At 47.4% G+C, this 20,926-nt stretch overlaps 1 protein-coding gene across 1 annotated transcript in view; it reads left to right on the top strand.

Moving 5' to 3' along the window:
• Nucleotides 1-579: 579 nt before the first annotated feature.
• DLGAP2 (DLG associated protein 2) overlaps nt 580-20,926 on the top strand; it is a 145,295-nt gene continuing 124,948 nt past the window's right edge. The window contains exon 1 of the mRNA XM_024759964.1: nt 580-637. The gene's annotated coding sequence lies outside the window, so the exon portion shown is untranslated. The remainder of the gene's footprint in view (nt 638-20,926) is intronic.

The following is a 20,926-nucleotide window of genomic DNA, read 5'->3' as shown; positions in this document are numbered from 1 at the left end:
TGCTTCTGCGCTAATCACAGACTCAGCAATCGAAAATCAATGCCGGTGACCTGTTGTCACAACAGAAGGAAATGAGATGTGGACAAAATTGACCTAAGGTTAACGAGTATTAAGATGACAACAGTAACCGCAGGCTTCCAATTTTGCCATATGAGGCCTCAGGTAGTACAAGACTTTCCAGACGTCAGAGGAGTCGTGCTCAGGACCGTGTAGGGCTCACAGGGGACTCACCAGCCGGGAAACAATCGTGCGGCCGAGTTTACAGAATCCAGCTCACATGCAGACAAAGTCTACAAAGTCTGCAGGAGACCAAGGAGCAGCCGTGAATCCCTTGCATGGCGACCTAAGTCGGCGCCTCCGTGGGGCAAACGTGCACCTGCGACCGCAGGACTGTTGTCAGAAAAGGTGGTGGTTCCTGGGCTTCGGCCCCAAACGCCAGCCCCGAGCAGTGGCGTAAGCCGGAAAGCATGGCTCGTGCCTGAGCGTCGCGGGGGCGTGTAGGGGATGCGTTGTGCTTACGCGGGCCGCACCAGCAACATACTGAAAAGTGACTTTGTTTCTCTCTTTGCAGAGGAAGAGGGCGGGGACCTGGTCCAGCCGGGCATCAGCTTTCCGGGGCCGGCCAAGGAGGATCTAGGTAGAGTACACACCAGTGCGGCACAGAGCAGACGGGCATTCCGGGCGGGGGCGACGTGCACGTCCGTCACCGGTGACCCTCCCCGCAAAATGTTTTATGTATACATTCGACTTTAGGGGGTCCTAATGAGAACTAAGTAAGATGCAGTGAAATTTTTTTAAATAGCGGTTTGTAAACGTTATGGAAGATCTAGATGAGAACACAGTTGGCTCCAGATCATCACAGATTAATCATTAAGGCGGTTATTTACATAATTAAGATTATTAATCAGCAAAACTGCATGAACATAATTGAGACCTGTCCGCACATGTGGAATGACACATCTCTCCTTCCCTCCTTCGTCACGAAACCCTAAGTCAGTCTAAGGGAGGGAAAAGCTTTTGTATTTGCATTTTTCTCAGGTAACTCTGTTACTTGACATAAAACAGCTGGTTGCTCTAGGCCAGCCCAGCTCCACGTGGCTTGGGTGTTGAGTGCAACTATACGCTTGCTTCCAAGGGAGCTCCGAGTTACTATCACATTCTCTTTTCCCCGGCGCTCGTAGAAATCACGTGGAAATTTTATCTGTATGCTGCCACAGACACAGTGAAGCTGGAGCTGGAGCTGGCCATCACCATTTGACAGGGAGTCGGGCTTACATGGAACGGGGCAGATGCTCCTTTAGAAATGGGGAGTACCGGATAAATTCAGCATCGAACGGCTGAATGAGATCCACGTGGAATGTAACTGAGAAAAGACACCCTCTCCATGGCTCTGGGTTCCTGGCCCTGCACCTAACATGGTTACTCGCCAGCCTCAGAGACTTCCAGCTGCCTTCTCGGCTTCTGATGGCCATCTGCTGTGACCGCGCAGAGGTTGTCTTATGGATCATAAGCTTGATTTCTATTTAAATTCGAGTTTTTCTTAATTGATATCTGATCTTTAGCCGGTGAATCTGTTGCTCATTTGACTGGCTCAAAGAATAATATTGAAAATCACAGGAGTCCTTTTGTGTAAAGCTGCGCTTTCTTTTAAAGGAAATTAGAACCAGAAAAAGTTTGCTTTTCAACGTAAAATTATGAAACCAGGTATAGTCCTAAAAGAATGACAGTGTATTATCCACTATGATTGAGTTAGAGCTTTATTTCTAAATGCCAGTCTAACCAGGCCTTTCTCTACTTGGAAATAGGCCAATAAAATTATTTCTCCTCTTTATTTAGAAGGAATACTGGCTATCTCATTGCAATAAGCATGCGTTATGTTTTGTTTCACGCATGAATGGATGAGTCATCTGACTTCCGTTTCATGAGACCTCGACAATAGCTCACCCACGTTTGTACTGGGTCTAAGAGTTTTCAGCATCACAGTTGTGTCTGTGGCACCAGTTCTTTTCTGTGACAGGCTTTTAGAGGGAGGGGGACCTGCCAAAACCTAAGACCTATACATCCTGAGGCCATGTTTCCGTCTCCGTGGCAGCAGGGACCTGAGGCTGACTCAGAGGCTGCCGTCCACCTCTGGACAGCACGTGGCACTCGGGGTGCTGTCTCACCTGGGCTGGCACAGCCCGAGGGCACCGAGGGCCTGGACTTAATTCTTGGGGGGACACCTAGAGGTGCAATTGCTTTGTCCTATGGTAATTCTATTTAAAAAATTTTTAGAAGCCACCATAATGTTTAGGGACAGAAAGTACTTAGTGAGCCGTTCCTACAGTGTGGACATGAGGTGATGGTTGGGGGTTATAATGAGAACAGTCAGACTTTAAAGGACTTGGGAAGAAACTGACAGAAGGATTTGGTAAGGTTGGCTACAAAAGAGTTCTCGAAATGTTGCCCAGTTTCCCACTTGTGGTGGCGAGTGGGCGGCGGTGGGTTCTGATGGGAAGGGGAAACCCTACATCAGCTGTCGGGCAAGCCAAGTAGCCAGTGGACCGGCCAGTGGACTTAGCACCGAGGTGCCCCCGCCAGGCACATTCACACTGGGATCCAGGGGTCTTGAGCAGCCCCTTCGCTGAAACATGAGGGTCAACCTGCCTGCCGTGGGTCCCTGTCACCTGGGGGGCGTTTAAATACTGGTCCCTGGTGGGCTTATTGTCTAGAAAAATTCCCTACGTGATTCTAACTCACACCTCGGGTCTGGGATGCTGATGTAAAGTGTATGAAAGGATAATTTATAGGAAGGTTTAAAAAAAAAGAAAAGGAAGGAAGGAAGGAGGGTGGGGGAGGAAGGGCGGAGAGAAGGAGAGAAGGAATCAGTTATGTTCCCAGTGTTATGACAATAACTAGTTGGGAGCAAGCACCATAACTTTAGACGTTTTATTTTCCAAACTGGGTTTTCCAGTTTCCTTATCTCTGAATCGAGAGGGTGAAACTGGACAGGTTTTTAACATCTCCTCCGAGTCTCTGATCCTACCGTCCCACATTAAAATTTAAAATGCTTTATAGTCATGTCAATGCTCTTGCAGTGAAATGAGTCATTGTCATTTACAGAGTACTGAGGGACGTTTTGCAGCCTGGTAGAGGCTAAAGGCACAAAACAATGCAGGAGCATTTGCCTCTCGTCCAGTTCAAAATACCAATCTTTTTTTTTTTTTTTTCCAATTGGCCTCAGTATCTAAAAACTCCAAGGAAAGGTGAGTGACATTTACTGAAAACCCTAAAATCTTCTTTAGTGACAGACAAGACAAATGAATAAAGTCATCTTTTTAGAAGTGAGTATCACACCCCATGCCCTTGCCATTAACAATTTCATTTTAGGGCACAGACATTCTCTGAAGCTCATAGGGTGCCATGTATGAAAAGTAATTTTATGATGAGGAAAATGGCCATGGAACAGAGGAAGATAGAGAAGGTTTCTATGAAATTAAAGTCAGTGATAAAAGTGGATTAATACAGCACATTCAAAATGACTACAATGGAAGAGAAAACCCACTTTTTCTAGAGAAACATTTTGAGAGAAGGCCCTCAGACACACTGAAATTAAATTGCCCTACCAGTAATTTTTGTGACATTGGCTCATTTATAGGAGATGTGATCGCTAATAATGGGTTTTCTTCATTCCCACGAATGTTAAATTTAAGTCAGTTGTAAAGAGTTGGTAATTTATAAGCATTTATGAGGACTGTTCTGTTGAACCAAATTTTGCACTGGCAAGTCAATTGCAAACTGAAATGAAAAAAGGCAGACAAAATGAAATGATCAATTAAAGAATATTAGGCAGATATTATATGAGACAGCACGGAGAAAACGGACACACTATGTAATTTTTAAAATACCTGAATATAAAATAATACCTGCCAATACTTAAAGCTTTCTTCAGGACAGGCACATGTTGTGAAAATATTTTTATATGAAGGATGTTAGATGGCGTTGTTTGACGTCTGCACACCATCTAACTGCATGAATGTCTCAAAGTAATTATAATACATAACTCATTTTAAAAGAAGTCCTCTTTTAGACATTTATTTTTGTGTCCTTTTATTAACACCCCTACACGTACGTATAGATGTGTAACTCTGTAACTTGAGGGGCATCCACACTTATTTCCTTCAGGGAAATTTCTAGAAGTTTCTAGACATAGTGGACACGGTGCCTTGCCAAGGTTCTGTCTGGACAGTAACAATGTATCTATTTACTGCATCCCTCCATCCTCCCTCCTCCACAGCGGAGACCCCTCAGGATGTGCAGCCCCCTCCTACCCACCTGCCCCTTGGGGATCCCGACACCCCTCGGGGGACGCTCCTCCCAGCGTGTGACGTCGAGTCCCCGTCACGTGCTGCAGAAGAGGGAAGGTCACATGCCAGCTAATCAAGGGGACAGTCCAAAAGATGTATTTTATTTGACAATTTAATGTTAAAACTTTGTACAAACAAATCAAAATCAGTTTTAAAGCTACTAACACGTGTCTGTAGAACTTAGGAGATTGGGATTTTTCATCTAGATTTCTGGAGTGCACTGCCTAGCTTTTATGCTAAATATCAGTGTTTACCTTGCACAGTTTCCAAGCCTGGCTGCTGCTGAATGAATTACGGTACCTTCTCCCATGTTGGTTCCCTTCCTCACACAGTAAATCTTTATTTGATGCATTCACGCCTCCATCAGTGCATGTGTGGCTTTGTCTTACTACATTTGGGCTACTGTGAAAGAAAAAAAATGCCACAGACTGGGGGCTTATAAACAGCAGACATTTATTTCTCCCAGTTCTGGATGCTGGAGGTCTGAGATCAGGGTGCTGGCAGATTCGGCGTCTGCTGAGGACCCTCTTCCTGGCTTACAGGCAGCGTCTTCTCCCTGTGTCCTCACGTGGAGGAAGGGCTGGGGGCCCTGTGGGGTCTCTGTTAGAAGGACACTAATCCCATCCTGGGGGCCCCACCCTCATGACCTCTCACCTCCCAAAGGCCCCCCTGACACCATTACTTTGGCGGTTGGGAGTCAACACATGAATTTTGGGGGAACACAGACATTCAGTCTATAGCAGATTTCACTCAAACAACAATTACTGAGCGTTTTCTGCCCTGAAGGATGCGCCCACGAGCATGACCAGCTAGCTCCCTGATGCAGCGGCCTCCACACGCTGAGGAGTTAGAAAAAGCCAAGTGCGTCACCGCTGTGTGTATAAGAGAAAAGGAATTCAGTGCAGTTAGAGAGGCACTGACAGTACTCGCTATACTGTGACCAAAATCAAATTGCTGCAGACTAGAGACCTAGAGAGCCTGGTGAGCAGGGCGGCTTCAGTTGGGGTCCCAGGGATGAGCAGGTTTCCAGACACAGGAGCTGTAAGGCCGTTCCTGCTGCCAAGCACCTGAGCACCGAGGGGGCCACGCGTCAGGACCCGCACCTTTCCAGGGGGCTGGGGGCGGGCAGGGAGGGCCGCGTGGGCACGGGGTCGCCCCTGAACTCTATTCAGCACGTCCATCAGGGCAGCATGTGAACTCGGGACCTTAAGGATGCATTCTGAAAAACCGTGCTCTAGGGGCTTCCCTGGTGGCGCAGCGGTTGAGAGTCCACCTGCCGATGCAGGGGATGTGGGTTCGTGCCCCGGTCCGGGAAGATCCCACATGCCGTGGAGCGGCTGGGCCCATGAGCTATGGCCGCTGAGCCTGTGCGTCCGGAGCCTGTGCTCCTCAACGGGAGAGGCCACAACAGTGAGAGGCCCGTGTACCGCAAAAAAAAAAAGTGCTCTAGTGATGGACCCAGATGCTGGCCTGGGCAGGGCTCCTCCTGGAAGGCGTGGGGTGATGGGGGGCTGTACCAAGGCCCCTCCCGCCAGGGCTTCTGAAAGGTCACAGGGTGACCGCGGGTCTGGAGCGGCGGGACCAGACAAGGTGCCCGGTGTGTAAATACTTGATGATCAGGAGTTAGACACTGTCCCACCCTCTGGCTTCTGCAGATGGAGAGAAACAGGCTCGTATGGAACGTGCGGGGCTGTGAGCCCGACCCAGGGCTACCGGGGATGCATCAGTGGTCCCACCAGCGGAATCACCAGGCCCACAGGGAGGGGACAGACAGACCTCGGAGGGAGGAGAAGCTCAGGAGAGGGTGGGAGAGGGACTCTCACGGTGAAGCCCACCAGCTGTATCCCATTCAGTCAGCTCCGGACCAGGGTTTCTCAGCCCCAGTCCTGCAAACCTGGAGGCTGCTTTCCATCCAGGAGGCTGCTCTGAGCGTCCCCCAAACCCCAGGCAAACACGGCCACACGTGCCCTTGGACAGAGCAACCCTCACAGAGACCTGTGCTTCCAGACCCTCCCCTGAACAGCATGAAAATTGGGGGATTTCAGTAAAAAATAATGCAGAAAACAAAGAGAGACAACTCCCAAGATTACATTTTGGCTTTGAAATCATTTTTTTTTAAAACCACAAAGTATCAATACTAATCAAAAAGTAGCTAGATGAATTCATTCTGAGTAAAATAAGCCTTTTTTTTTGCAAATTGTACATCAAGTTTATTTCCTTCCAGTTAATTGAGATATAATTAACGCACACCACTCTATAAGTTGAGGTGTACAGCATAATGATGTGACCTAAATACATCGTGAAGTGATGACCCCAGTAAGTTTAGTGAGAGTGCATCATCCCATATAGATACTTTTTCTATTTCTTCTCTTTTGTATTTTTCCTTGTGATGAGAACTTTTAGGATTTACTGTTCACAACGTTCCTGTGTAACACACAGCAGTGTTGCTTCTGTTCATATGTTGGGCATCATATCCCTAGTTCTTAGTCATCTTGTAAGTGGGAGTTTGTACCTTTTGACCCCCTCTCTCACCATGCAAAGATACGACATTATTATTGACCGTGTTCGCCACACCGTAGGTGTCACCCCCATGACTCATTTATCTTGTAACTGGCAGTCTGTCCCTTTTAATCTCCCGCACCTATTTCTCTCCTCCCCTCTTCCCTCCCCTCTGACAACCACCTGTTTGTTCTCTGTATCTATAACTCTGTTTCTGTTTTGTTATATTTGTTCATTTGTTTTATTTTTTAGATTCCACATATGTGAGATCATTTAGTAACAGTCTTTTCTCTGTCTGACTTATTTTTACTTAGCACGATATCCTTTAGGTCCATTCATGTTGTCACAGATGGCAAGATTTCATTCTTTTTTATGGCTGAGTAATATTCCATTGTATGTATATGTGTGTGTATATATATATATATACTACATCTTCTTTATCCATTCTTCTGTTGATGGACACTTACGTTGCTTCCATGTCCTGGCTGTTGTAAATAGTGCCGCAGTGAACGTTGGGGTGCATGTGTCTTTTCAAATTAGTGTTTTCATTTCCTTTGGATAAATACCCAGGAGTAGAATTGCTGGACCATATGGTAGTTCTATTTTTAGTTTTTTAAGGAACCTCCATACTGTTTTCCATAGCGGCTGCACCAATTTACATTCCCACCAGCAGTGCACAAGGGTTCCCTTTTCTCCACACCCTCACCAACACTTATTTCTAGTCTTTTTGATGACGGCCATTCTGACAGGTGTGGGATGATATCTCATTGCGGTTTTAATTTGCATTTTCCTGGTGATTAATTGTCTTGAGCATCTTTTTATGGACCTGTTGATAAAATCGGCATTTCACTATGGGATTATGGCAAAATAGAATCGCATTGGGCTCAGAGCTTGATGACTCAGTGGAGGTTGGACTTGGGTCTAGCGGACAGTGTGTAGATGTCACAAGGGTGCAGTGATGTGAGGTCAGAAAAGGTGCCAGGGACCCGGTGAGGACGCTGGGCTTGTGTAGTGGCCGAGCATAAGGAGACCCCAGCTTCCACGTGCTTCTTTCTGCCGGAGACCCAGCCAGAGTTAGGGGGCATCCCCTCAGCCCCACCTCCTGATTCTGCCCAGATGCTCTTACGTCTGCAACACACCCGCTCTCTGGTCCATTCCTGCAGAAATCCGTCTATCTTAAAGGAAGCAAGTATTTCCACACGTGCATTTGTCTTAGTATACACACGCACACCCATGCAAATTGGAGTATTATGGGAAGTCTTCTTTTCGCCTTTCAAAGCCGTTCCTCCTGAAATGACACTTCTGCAATCGCGCCTCAAAACGTCAGCTTCTATGACAAGTAAGCGATGGCCTTTGCGCTGGGTGACACGGTCTTGGGTGGAGGCAGATCCCGACAGGAAGGGAGGAGGGTGACGGATGAGCCATCTAATCAGAGAAGAGACCGTCCGTTGAATGGGCCATTGGCTGAGTCAGCATGTAATTTTCATTTCGTTTCCTGTGTCTCCTGTTTATATTTCCATGACACTGATTGTAAAACCGTGGGCTGCAACCCATTCGGTGGGGTCGTGAATTCAAGTTACTGGGTCGCTACCAGCGATTTTTTAAAATAAAAAAAGAACAGGAAAGTATGGAATGTATAGAGTAGAAAATATCAAAGCACATCACACATAGTAGGGCAAGTATCGCTGAAGGAAACCTCGGGTGTGTGTGTGTGTGTGTGTGTGTGTGTGGACTAGGTGCCAATGTACAAGGCATCTCGTGTGTGGGGCACGATGGGCGTGGGCGGGAAACTGCTGGCAGAGTTGCGCCCTGTAGAACCCGGCGGGAGATGAGAGGGATCCCGCCGTGTGACTTGGACAGAAGCACCGAGGCAGCCCCGAAGCCCTCGCATCCACGTAATCCTGCACCTGGGAACCTCACCTCCACCTACTTTTACTGTGCCTTTGATTCCCTGTTTATTACAAATAAAGCGGAAGCCTTAAGGGGACTTTCCTACCTCCCGGGATTATTAGAATGATTAAACCCAAAAGTATAAGACCCTAGCAAGCCTTATTAGCACTTGGTGCACGGTTAGCTTTCATCATCTGTACTGTCACCCTTGTGATCGTCATGACCACTGTGCTGTCACCCGCCCACCTTCACTAATCCAAGCCTGAAAGAGTGAGGGATGCGTAGGCGGAGATCGTATCCGGGAAGATGGGCGCCAGCTCCCGGACGTCTGGTTTCCTCAGTGTTAGTCTAGAACACGATGTCCATGGCTACTAAATTTGTATGCAGGTTGCAAAAGCTGAAAACACGGATTCCAAGATTGCGCTTTGATTCTGAAGGATTCGTGTGCCTGTAAGGGTTCGCCGCTCCAACTGCAGGAGACTCACAGGCACACGTGCGTTCAAACGTGAGTCAGAAGCCATCCGGAGATGCGCTTGTGTTGTCGAGTGGATGCAGCATTAGGTAGAAACGGGGCGGCGTGCTGATCTTTTCGGGTGTTCGAGCCTGTGAAGTCTGGCATCCGGGATATAGGAAATGAACGGTCAGCTGGCAGGGAAGGGAGCAGAATTATCTGACCCAGTGCTGGGCTTCTAGAGGAACTCTGTAGTTGTGAAAAATGAAAGGTAGCAGATGCCCTGGGCTTTTGAGAAATTTTACCAATATTCCATGTTTATGGTTGGCATCAAGAGTGAGATGGCCCTTGGCAATGCAGGGGACCAAGTGGGAGAGGAGCGGGAAGGGGACTTGGGTGTCTCCGAGGACCCCTGCGGCGCTCCCTGCTCCCGCTGGGCACCCAGCCCAGTGAGTTGAACCCCACAGCATCCTCAGTGCACCTGTGCGGGGCCTGAAGCCCACAGAGGTCAGCGATTGAACCGGGTCCCTGATGAATCAGCGGCCGCTCTGGCTCTGAGCTAAACCAGGGTGGGAATGTCTTCCTTCCCCAAGAAACCAAAATACCCTGTGTCCGGTCCAGTGTATCTAGTTTGTTGTATTTGGCACCTGAAATTGAATTGTTATGTGGCTGATAATGAGTTGCACCTGGAATAAACATAGACCAACAGGTGTGTGTGAGTGCATGTGTTTATCTGCTTCACCGGTTGGATTCAGGAATTGGATGCGTGTCTGTATGTGCTCCAGCTTCTCGACCAGAAACTGCTCTCCAGGCCATGACTTAATTCAGCAGAAAACCTTTGTTATACACAAGCATCCCCATTTTCACCACGAAATGGAGCTGAAAAGCGTTTCCACAGGTGAGGGTCTTCCTTGGGATGACGGCTGTATAGCCTATGACAATGTGCCACATGGACAAATTTGAACCCCAAAGTCTGTTTAGTAATTTAAAAGAGCAACATATGCTTCGTCTTATCAAAATGGAGTAAAGAACGTACATATTTTGTGTCAGGTTTAGCTCTCCCAAATCACAGATTTGATTCAAATAAATGCTAGCTGTAACTAACATTGAACTTGTAACTAACAATGTTGCAGAAGGCTCCTTGCATCAGTGCCCCTTGCACCTGCTCTGTGTCACCCAGGCGGCAGGGTGAAGGCTGGGGGCCCACTCACCCGCACCCCGCAGCTCCCACGCTGCAGCGGGAGAGCCCTGGGTGGAGAGACTACAGTGGAACTCCATATGCAAATCGCAGAAAGCAGACACTTAGTTACATTATAGGACAGGAATATGACCTAATACACACAAATTTTAACTGCACCAACGGCACTAAAATAACCCAGGAATTGTATTATACTTACCCCGACAATATAGTCAATATAGACAATATAGTCAAAGTTGTTTATTTCACACAGTTTCCTAAACAGAACATCACTATTCCTGCAAATTGTCATTAACTTACCAGAGGTTAGGGATGGAGGTTAAAGGGAATTTGCTCTACCCATGGATGTATGGGAATTCTTCCTTGAGCCTTAATGCATTGATACTTTAGCGTCTAGTTTTAGAAAATTATAGCCCCAAACCCTCGGGTTCCCCCACGTGCCTCACCTCATACTCTTAAGTGAAGCCAAAACTCACAGCAAACCAAAGTACAAAGCACCCACACTCAGAGTTATTAATAAGTAAAAACAAACGACGTAGCGATCGGTCTTGTCAAGCAATCTCCTTGCTGAAAATTCTGCAAACCAGCTGATTGCAAATACCCATGCCCACTAGCTCACTGCCATGGCCGTGAAGGGGAGACCAGGAAGCTCTAGTATCTTTTACTCATTCATCTGAAGACTCATTAGACAAATTGTGTGTATGTTACTAACATTTTCTAAAGAAGGGCCGACATCCAAGTTTCTAATCTGGCTTCCCAGTGACCCTGGCTCTGGCCTGGGAGGTGAGCACGCAGCTATGCTGTTCTAACTATACACATTGGCATCTCAGGGGCGGCGTAGAGAGGGGACAGAGCGTCCACGTGGCCCCAGGCCCCAGCCTGCGCAGAGTTATTACAAAGATGCCATCCCTGTGTCCTCCAGCCCGACAGCAATAGGAGGAGGGAGAGAGGAAGAAAGGCATTGTATTGTCACAGGGACATTAGCTGTCACCAACACCAGCCATCTGTGTACGCACCAGCCTCTCGTAACCCAGCGTACACCCACCTCCAAGACACAGGTACAGGCTGCAGACTGACGAGACAGAGTTCCTGAACCCAAAAATGGTGGCAAGACTTCCCAACCTCACCTGCAGCAAGGCCTGGGAGCTACCGCCTTCCTCAGCAAAAGCTCCTAGTTACACTCCAGTCCTCAAAACTGGAAGGCACACTCTTTAGTAAATAATCGTAGAACCAGGGGAAGTTACAGAACCCATGCCGGGAGGTCAGGGCCCCCGTCTCCCAGTACCCTCCCATGCTCACATCGTGATAAACAGCACAGCATCTAACTCTGCAGAGCTCAGAGGTCCAGCCAGCCAGCATCCAGTCAAGTGTTTATTGAAATCCCGCTGTGCACAAAATGCTGTTTAGATGTTGAACAAAAAGATGCAAATAACTCTACATATTCTCTCAAATTATTTGGTTCTTTTAGGCCATGTAGGGGGTTAGATTTGCTTTCACCAAGCACGTTTCTCTCCCTGCAGAGAAGGGCTACGCAGGCATCCTATGGGCATTGCTGAGCGGGCAGCGGGAGACGTGGGGCTGGTGCCGAATTAGACAGTGGGCGGGGAGGAAGTGGAATCGGAGGGGACGCAAGTGTCCATAATTAGTCAGAAATAAGATTCTCTGTCCAGTACAAGATGTCCTCTCCCTGCCTGATTTTAAATTCAACCCTCATTTTTTTGCTTACACCAATCTTCCCAGAAGGCCACATACATCCTACAAAGTGAGGTTAATTCCGAGCAGCCCAGGGATTTTTAAATTTCATGTACGTGTTTTCTGCTTTTTTTATATATATGAATTTACTTATTTATATTTGGCTGTGTTGGGTCTTCGTTGCTGCACGGGCTTTCTCTAGTTGTGGCGAGCGGGGGCTACTCTTCGTTGTGGTGCGTGGGCTTCTCTTGTTGTGGAGCATGGGCTCTAGGTTCACGGGCTTCAGTCGTTGTGGCACGTGGGCTCAGTAGTTGTGGCTCGTGGGCTCAGTAGTTGTGGCTCGTGGGCTCTAGAGCACAGGCTCAGTAGTTGTGGCGCACGGGCTCAGTTGCTCCGCGGCATGTGGGATCTTCCCAGACCAGGGCTCGAACCCGTATCCCCTGCATTGGCAGGCGGACTCTCAACCACTGCGCCACCCAGGAAGCCCTGTTTTCTGCTTTCTATAACTTATCACACAGAATCTGCAAGTGCATTTGAAACTCCATTTTTAAAACTCGATGAAATGAAATGTTATAAAATTTAGTGTGGTTGTAACTGTATCAAGAGAAGAGTGAAAACAGTTTATGCTGGGTAGGAGGATGCGACAGGGATTCAGGACAGGCGTGCTCGTGTCTGAGTAAATGGTAGACGTGTGGGTCTGGGGAACCTGGGTGGCCCCTGGGTCTACACTGAATGGGCCGGTCTGGAGTTCCAGGCTCTGCTTAAAGCACTTCCTTCACTTGTAGGACTGGTTTATTTGTCCCTCCCCCATCCCCGCCGCCACCCCGTGGCTGGTGTGGCCCCCGTCTCATGATACGGGGGTGGGAGAAGGTGCAGCATCCTGGATGTGGGCACTGGCGCTTCAGCCTGGGAATCAGGTGATGGAGAAGAGCTGGGTGAGGGCCCGAGGAGGGACAGGGGCGAGGACCACGCACCGATGACACAGAGTCTGGATCACGTGGGGACGGTGACACATCAGGGTGGGACGAGGGCATCTAGCTGGACACCTAGGGCAGAAGCCATAGAGAATTATCGTGTGTACGGATGGTGGCTGAACCCACTTTGGGCGTGAAAGTCTGCCTGGCTCAGGTGTCGTCCTTCCATTTCATACGAAGAAGGTCCCAGCATGAGAGACTTGCACGGGTGGCCACCAGGGAGGAGAAGGGAGAGACCAGGTCTCTGTCCCTTCCCCAGAAAGATACACAGCATGGCGGCCAGTGCGTGCACACACACTCATGTGCACACATACGTGCACATACATACACATGCACACGTGTGAGCACATACACAGAGACACATATACACATGCATGCATGCATACATGTGCATGTATACGCAAACATACATGCACGCACTGACAGAAGCACACACGACCACGTGCACATACATGCACGGTATGCGTGTACATGCAGACTGCGCACACACGCACACAGACACAGGATCACGTTCGCGCACACGCACGTGCCGGGGCCGGGGGAGCGGCTGCTGCTGTGGGGAAGCCGCCGCGCCCGGCGTGCGGAGCAGCGGCAGCTGCGATCGCCGGGGGGCGCTGTGAAGGAAGCCCTCAAGGCCCCGGAGGGGGGTGCACGTCATGTGGGCGCTGAAGGGCACGTGCTGCAGGGGTCGGTGGTGTGTGTTTCACCCTGAGCACAGGGCAGACGCGCATCTGGAAGTGACAGCGGCCCCTGCGAGCCCCCAGAGGGCCCCTTGCACGTATTTTGTGGGGCCCACGTGTTCTTTAAACCAAGTGAGCAAACAAACAGCAAACGGAAGGGGAGCTTTTCCTTCATCGTCCAGATTTCTGGCTTCATTAGGGCGAGGGTAAGGGCCGGCAGCACCAGAAAGCGTTTCCATGGGCCCGCACGCCCACGGCACCCGCAGGGCCCCAGCACCAGCCTCTGCACTCACCCCCTCCCAGTGCCGCGCAGGTGAGGCGGGGCTGAGCGGGTGGCGGCCAAGGCGGCCGCTTGAGGCTGGACCAACCAGCAGCTTGGATAGGCTTACTGCGCACGGAAGGTGCCGAAGCCATGAAAGTTGTGTCTGGTTTTGTCTCTGGAAGAACAGTGCTTGGGGCCTGGGGGTGGATTCTGGCAGCCACGTGGAGTAAGCGGGGCGGCTGTCTCGGTCCTCTGGGCTTCCACAGCAGGACACCGTCGGCCGGGCCCCTTAGACGACTGACATTTGCTTCTCCCAGTTCTGGAGGCTGGACGTCCCGGGTCAGGGTGCTCGCAGAGTTGGTGTCTGCTGACGCCTCTCCTGGTTCACAGACGGCGTCTTCGTGCTGTGTCCTCACATGGGGGAAGGGCTGGGGGCTCTCGGGGGTCCCTTTTATCAGGGCTCTGATCCCATTTGTAAGGCATCCACCCTCAGGACCACATCAGCCCCCAAAGCCCCCGCCTCCTGACCAGGGAGAAGCCGGACATCTGCGGCATCCCGGGGCCTATTTGGAGCAGTCAGACCTGCAGCGATGGGAGAAAGACAGGACCCGCAGGGTGAGCGCAGAGGCCACAGTAGAGAGGCCCACACCCCGTCCCCTACCCCCGGTGTACACGCCCCCTTTCCCCCCTACTTCCACACCCGTCCCCACTGCGTTTCTGCCCACCGTGTACATGAGTGACAGCACTGCCTGGGCCACCTCCAGGAAAGGAGAAGAGTCGCTCCTCTTAGCACAGTACTAAGGAGCGCCTCTCTGCGTAAACGTCCTGGCGGGGGACCCTCCATCCCGAGGCAGCCGCGCCTGCTAGAAGAAGGGACGCACCGTCTCTGGACATGACTGTCCTCGTCGGGACGGGAGGTGGCCTTTGCAAGCCTCTCTTTGCTGTCACGCTTGGATTGTTGGTTCCATGAAAACGCGAGAAGTCAGTACCCACGTACTCGTTGCATCAGGAGCCACAAATCCGTGTTTCTTTTTCAAAAACAAGGCCTCACGTTGTAATACGGCCCCGGGTAGTGATGGAATATGGGTGGGGAATTAGGGGGCTTTGCCCCAAGTAAGCGTCCGGGGGCGTGGGCGTCGCAACTGGGCGATTGCCGTGAAGGAACGCCCGGGGTCACGGCGACTCCGTAACTGAGTTCCACTCAAGGCAGATCTGCACACTGTTTTGTTGAAATGACATCAGTAGAAACATTTAGGAGTGATTGAAACTGATGGCCCTGCTCCATTACAGAGTCTGGTGTGTGTCAGGCGGCGCTGATTGGGAGCCGCCCACGGATCCGTCCAGAACACGGAGCGTTCCCTCCCCCGGTTGGGTGACTTGTCCACGGGACTCAGGCACAAAATCGAGTTTGCTGCTGCCCTGCCCCAGCTGGACTGGCTGCTGCACCCAAATTGCATTCCGGGCGTAATGAGATCTGTCTGCTCCATCCTCGTTTACCGGGACGGAGCCTATTAGCTATTGTGGGGTTTTGTTTGCTTTGTCTTCAAACTGTCTAATCTCTGGCCGTGGCAGACCAAGTCAAAGTGAAAAACGGACTTTTAAATGCACATTATAAAGGGAAAAAGCAAATACATACTACATGTCTGGGTGGTGTGGACGTAAGGTATGTGGAATAGAGCTAGCGGACAATTACGTAACATTGGCGCTCACGGCAAAGCTATTGTGAGGATCCAGTTTTCCAATAAAGAAATGGAGTCTCAGAATCAGGTTACTTGTCAAACCGCTGATCGGCTAGGAAGTGACCTCAACATGGTTTGGGCCCAGGTCTCCTGGCAGCTTTAGTGTTTCTGGAGGGTGTGGAGTCAGATAAAAATTTTTATTTCTCCTTTTGCTATTTACTGTGAATTTAAGTAAGTTATGGTGAATCTTTGAGCTTTACCTTTCTTAGTTTCCAAACACTGTGATAGTAATATGTAAATTCTGTAGGGTTCTGAGAATCAAGCTTGGCCAAGGTGAGATGTTTCTATTCTAGTCACCTTCTTCGGCCACTGAAAAAATCAGCTGTATTAATTATGTTTTAATCTTATGTATGTACATACACATGCACACACACACGTGAAGTATATGTCTGTGTATATATGCTTCACAGTGCTGGCTGATCCCTAAATACTTTGTAAAATGAATTCTTGCACCAGGGTCTTCCCACTGCTTTCCTGGCCAAGCATGGTGGAGGTCACTCAGGCAGAGCTGGGGAGGGGCTGAACTGGACTTGAGATCCAGACCCCGGGGTTCTGACCCATCCACACCTCGCGCTGCCTGTGACATGCGTGTTCTAAGTCGTGGTTTTGTTCTGTGGCGGGACGATGAGTCACCCTGGGGCGTCTCCACCTGCTCAGGCTGGGTCTGATGGAAGGAAGGGGGCTTCTGCACAGCCAGCACCATCCTGGGCCCCAGGCCGTGCACGGTGCAGGACCCCCTGTGCCCAGTGCAGCCGCCGGCATCCTCAGGGGACAGGAGAAGAGAGCCTAGTTAGAAGGACTCACCGCGGCTGTGAAGACGAAGGAGGCCCAGCCCACGCGGGGGCGGGGGGCTTAGAGCTGGAGAAGGCAAGAAGCTGGTTCCCCGAGGAGCCCCCTGCCCCCCGCCCCCGCCCCAGGAGGACCCAGCCCTGCTGTTGTCTGGACTTCCGCCCACTGGAATCTAGTTCAGATTTCTGAGCCAAGCAATCTAAGATAAACATGTGTTGTCGCTTGGGAGGTTCTGTTTTGTTCGTTTTCAATTCATAGACTTTATTATTTTGAGCAGTTTTAAGTGTAGAGAAAAGTTGAGCAGAAAATACAGAGTTCCCATATATCAACCCCCCCCCGCCCCAGTTTCCCCTCTTATCAAATCTTGCATTAATGTGGTACATGAGCCAGTATGGTTCCATTATTATTATTACAGACTATTAACTATAATTATTAACTACAGTCCATGGTTTACATTAGGGCTCACCCTTGGCGTTGTACATTTTGTAGGTTTGTGAAATGTACAATGTCATGTATCCACAATTACAGTATCATAGAGTAATTTCACTGCCCTGAAAACCCTCTGTGCTCTACCTGGTCATCCCTCCTCCCAAACCTAAAACCCTAACAACCCCTGATCTTGATACTGTCTCCATAGTTTTGCCTTTGCCAAAATGTCATATAATAGTAATCATACAGGGTGTATCTTCTTTATACTGACTTCTTTCACTTAAGAATATGCATTTACGTTTCCTGCATGTCTTTTCATGGCTTGATAGCTCATTTCTTTTTATCACTGAATGATATTCCATTGTCTGGATGGCCTGTGGTTTGTTTATCCATCAGCCTACTGGAGGACATCTTGGATGCTTCCGAGTTTGGGGAATTATGAATAAGTCTCTAATTGTAAGTAAGTCTGCCCTATCAGCTGTTTCGTTCATGGATGATGTTTCTGGTAAAAACTCATTGTCTAACCCAAGGTCGCCTAGATTATCTCCTATGTTCTCTTATCGTCTAGGAGTTTTATAGTTTTGCATTGAACATTTAGGTCTACAATCTATTTTGAGTTAATGTTTGTGAAAGGTCTGTATCCAGATTGGTTTTTTCTTTTTGCATGTGAATATCTAGTTATTCCAGCACCATTTGTTTTCTTGTTTTGGGGGGGATTTTTGGCCGTGCCATGTGGCACGCAGGATCTTGGTTCCCTGACCAGGGATCGAGCCTCACCCCCTGCATTGGAAGCATGGAGTCTTAACCACTGGACGGCCAGGGAATCCCCCAGCACCATTTGTTTAAAAAAAAAAAAACCTATTCTTTCTCCATTGAATTTCCCGTTCTCCTTTGTCAGAGATCAATGACTATATTTGTGTGGGTCTATTTCTGGGCTCTGTTCTGTTCCATTGATCTGTTCGTCTGTTCTTTCACCAACACTATACCGTCTTGATAACTGTAGCTTGGTAGTGAGTATTGAAGTCAGACAGCCAGTCCTCTGACTTTTCTGCCTCTCCTTATAGACTTTATAATAGGTGGTGGGTCATTATCCACAAAATAACCTGATGGGATTTTGACTGGGATTGCATTGAGTCTGTAGACCAAGTAGTGAAGAATTGATATCATGGCAATATTGAGTCTTCCAATATACATGGAATATCTCTTCATTTATTTAGATCTTTGATTTCTTTCATCAGCATTTTGTAGTTTTCCTCATATAGATCTTGTATATATTGTATTAGATTTGCGCTGCATTATTTCATTTTTTGTTGCCAGTATAAATGGTTTTGTGTTTTTAATTTCAAAATCCTATTGCTCATTGCTGGTACATAAGAAAGCAGTTAACTTATGAATATTAATCTTGTATCCTGCAACCCTGCTATAGTCACTTATTATTTCTAGGTATTTTTTAATTGATTCTTTGGGATTTTCTACATGGAAAATCATGTCATTTGCAAACAACAATGGTTTTATTTCTTCCTTCCCAATCTGTATACTTCTTATTTCCTTTTGTTGTCTCGTTACATTAGCTGGGACTTCCAGTGTGATGTCGAGTAGGTGGTGAGAGGGGTCATCCTTACCTGTTCCTGATCTTAGCTGGGAAAATGTCTAGTTCCTCACCGCCAAGTATGCTATTAACTGTAGGTTTTTGGTCAATGTTCTTTATCAAGTTGAAAAAGTTCCCTTGTATTCCTAGTTCACTGAGAGTTTTTATCGTAAATGGGTGTTGGATTTTGTCAAATGTTTTGTTTGCATCTACCAATATGATCGTGTGATTTTTTTTCTTCTTTAGCCTGTTGATGTGTGGGTTATATAATTGATTTGTTATTGAAGTATAGTTGGTTTACAATATTGTGTTAGTTTTGAGTATACAGCAAAGTGATTCAGATAGATAGGTAGGTAGATAGACCGATAGACAGACAGGTAGCTAATATATTCTTTTTTAGATTCTTTTCCATTATAAGTTATTAAAAGATATTGAATATAGTCCCCTGTGCTATACAGTAAATCCTTGTTGCTTATTTATTTTATATATAGTAGTGTGTATCTGTTAATCCCATACTCCTAGTTTATCCCTCCCCGACCCCTTTCCCCTTTGGTAACCATAAACTTGTTTTCTATGTCTATGGTCTGTTTCTGTTTTGTAAATTAGTTCATTTGTGTCACTTCTTTTAGATTCCATATATAAGTGATATCATATGATATTTGTCTTTCTCTGTCTGGCTTACTTCACTTAGTATGATAATCTCCAGGTTCATCCATGTTGCTATAAATGGCATTATTTCATTCTTTTTATGGCTGAGTAGTATTCCATTGTATATATGTGCCACAACTTCTTTATCCATTTATCTGTCGGTGGACATCTAGGTTGTCTTGGCTGTTGTAAATGGTGCTGCTATGAACACTGGGGTGCATGTATCTTTTTGAATTAGAGTTTTGTCTGGATATATGCCCTGGAGTGGGATTGCTGGATCATGTGGTAACTCTATTTTTAGTTTTTTAAGAAACCTCCATACTGTTCTCCGTAGTGGCTGCACTAAACATACATTCCCACCAACAGTGCAGGAGGGTTTCTTTTTCTCCACACCCTCTCCAGCAACTATTATTTGCAGACTTCTTAATGATGGCCATTCTGACCAGTGTGAGGTGATACTTCATTGTAGTTTTGATTTGCATTTCTCTAATAATTTGCAACGTTGCGCATCTTTTCACGTGTCTGTTGGCCATCTGTATATCTTCTTTGGAGAAATACCTATTTAGGTCTTCTGCCCATTTTTTGATTGGGTTATTTAGTTTTTGATATTGAGTTGTATGAGCTGTTTGCATATTTTGGAGCTTAATCCCTTGTCAGTCGCATTATTTGCAAATGTTTTCTCCCATTCTGTAGGTTGTCTTTTCATTTTGTTTATGGTTTCCTTTGCTGTGCAAAAGCTATAAATTGATTAGGTCCCATTTGTTTATTTTTTGCTTTTATTTCTTTTGCCATGGTAGACTGATCTAAGAAAACATTGGTACGATTTATGTCACAGAATGTTTTACCTATGTTCTCTTCTAGGGGTTTTTTGGTATCATGTCTTATATTTAATTCTTTAAGCCACTTTTTTATCTTTGTATGTGGTATGATGGTGTGTCCTAACGGCATTGGTTTACATGTGGCTGTCCAGCTTTCCCAACACCACTTGCTGAAGAGACTGTCTTTTCTCGATTGGACATTCTTGCTTCCTTTGTTGAAGATTCATTGACTGTAGGTGTGTGGGTTTATTTCTGGGCTCTGTATTCTGTTCCGTTGATCTATTTGTCTGTTCTTGTGCCAATATCACACTGTTTGGATTGCTGTAGTTTTGTAGTATTGTCTGAAGTCTGGGAGGGTTATGCCTCCTGCTTTGTTCTTTTTTCCTCAGGATTGCTTTGGCAATTCTGGGTCTTCTGTGATTCCATGTAAAACTTAGGATTATTTGTTCTAGTTCTGTGGAAAATGTCATGGGTAATTTGATAGAGATCTCATGAAATCTGTAGAGTGCTTTGGGTAATATGGCCATTTTAACAATATTAATTCTTCCAATCCAACAGCATGGGATAGCTTTCCATTTCTTTGAATCATCCTCAATTTCCTTTATCAATGTTTCATAGTTCTCAGCATATAAGTGTTTCACCTCCTTGGTTAGGTTTATTCCTAGGTATTTTTTAATGGGCTTCTTTTTTCACTTTCTCTTTCTGATTATTTCATTGTTAGTGTAAAGAAATGCAACAGATTTCTGTATGTGAATCTTGTATGCTGCTACCTTGCTGAATTCATTTGTTAGTTCTAATAGTTTGGGGTTTTTTTTAACTTTTATTTATTTATTTATTTGGCTGTGTTGGGTCTTCGTTGCTGCACGCGGGTTTTCTCTAGTTGTGGCGAGCAGGGGCTACTCTTTGTAGCAGTGCACGGGCTC

Source organism: Neophocaena asiaeorientalis, unplaced genomic scaffold, assembly GCF_003031525.2.
Source record: "Neophocaena asiaeorientalis asiaeorientalis breed wild unplaced genomic scaffold, Neophocaena_asiaeorientalis_V1.1 scaffold521, whole genome shotgun sequence".
NCBI lineage: Eukaryota > Metazoa > Chordata > Mammalia > Artiodactyla > Phocoenidae > Neophocaena > Neophocaena asiaeorientalis.
Note: the sequence above shows the minus strand (reverse complement) of the source record. Positions and strands in the feature narration are given on the sequence as shown.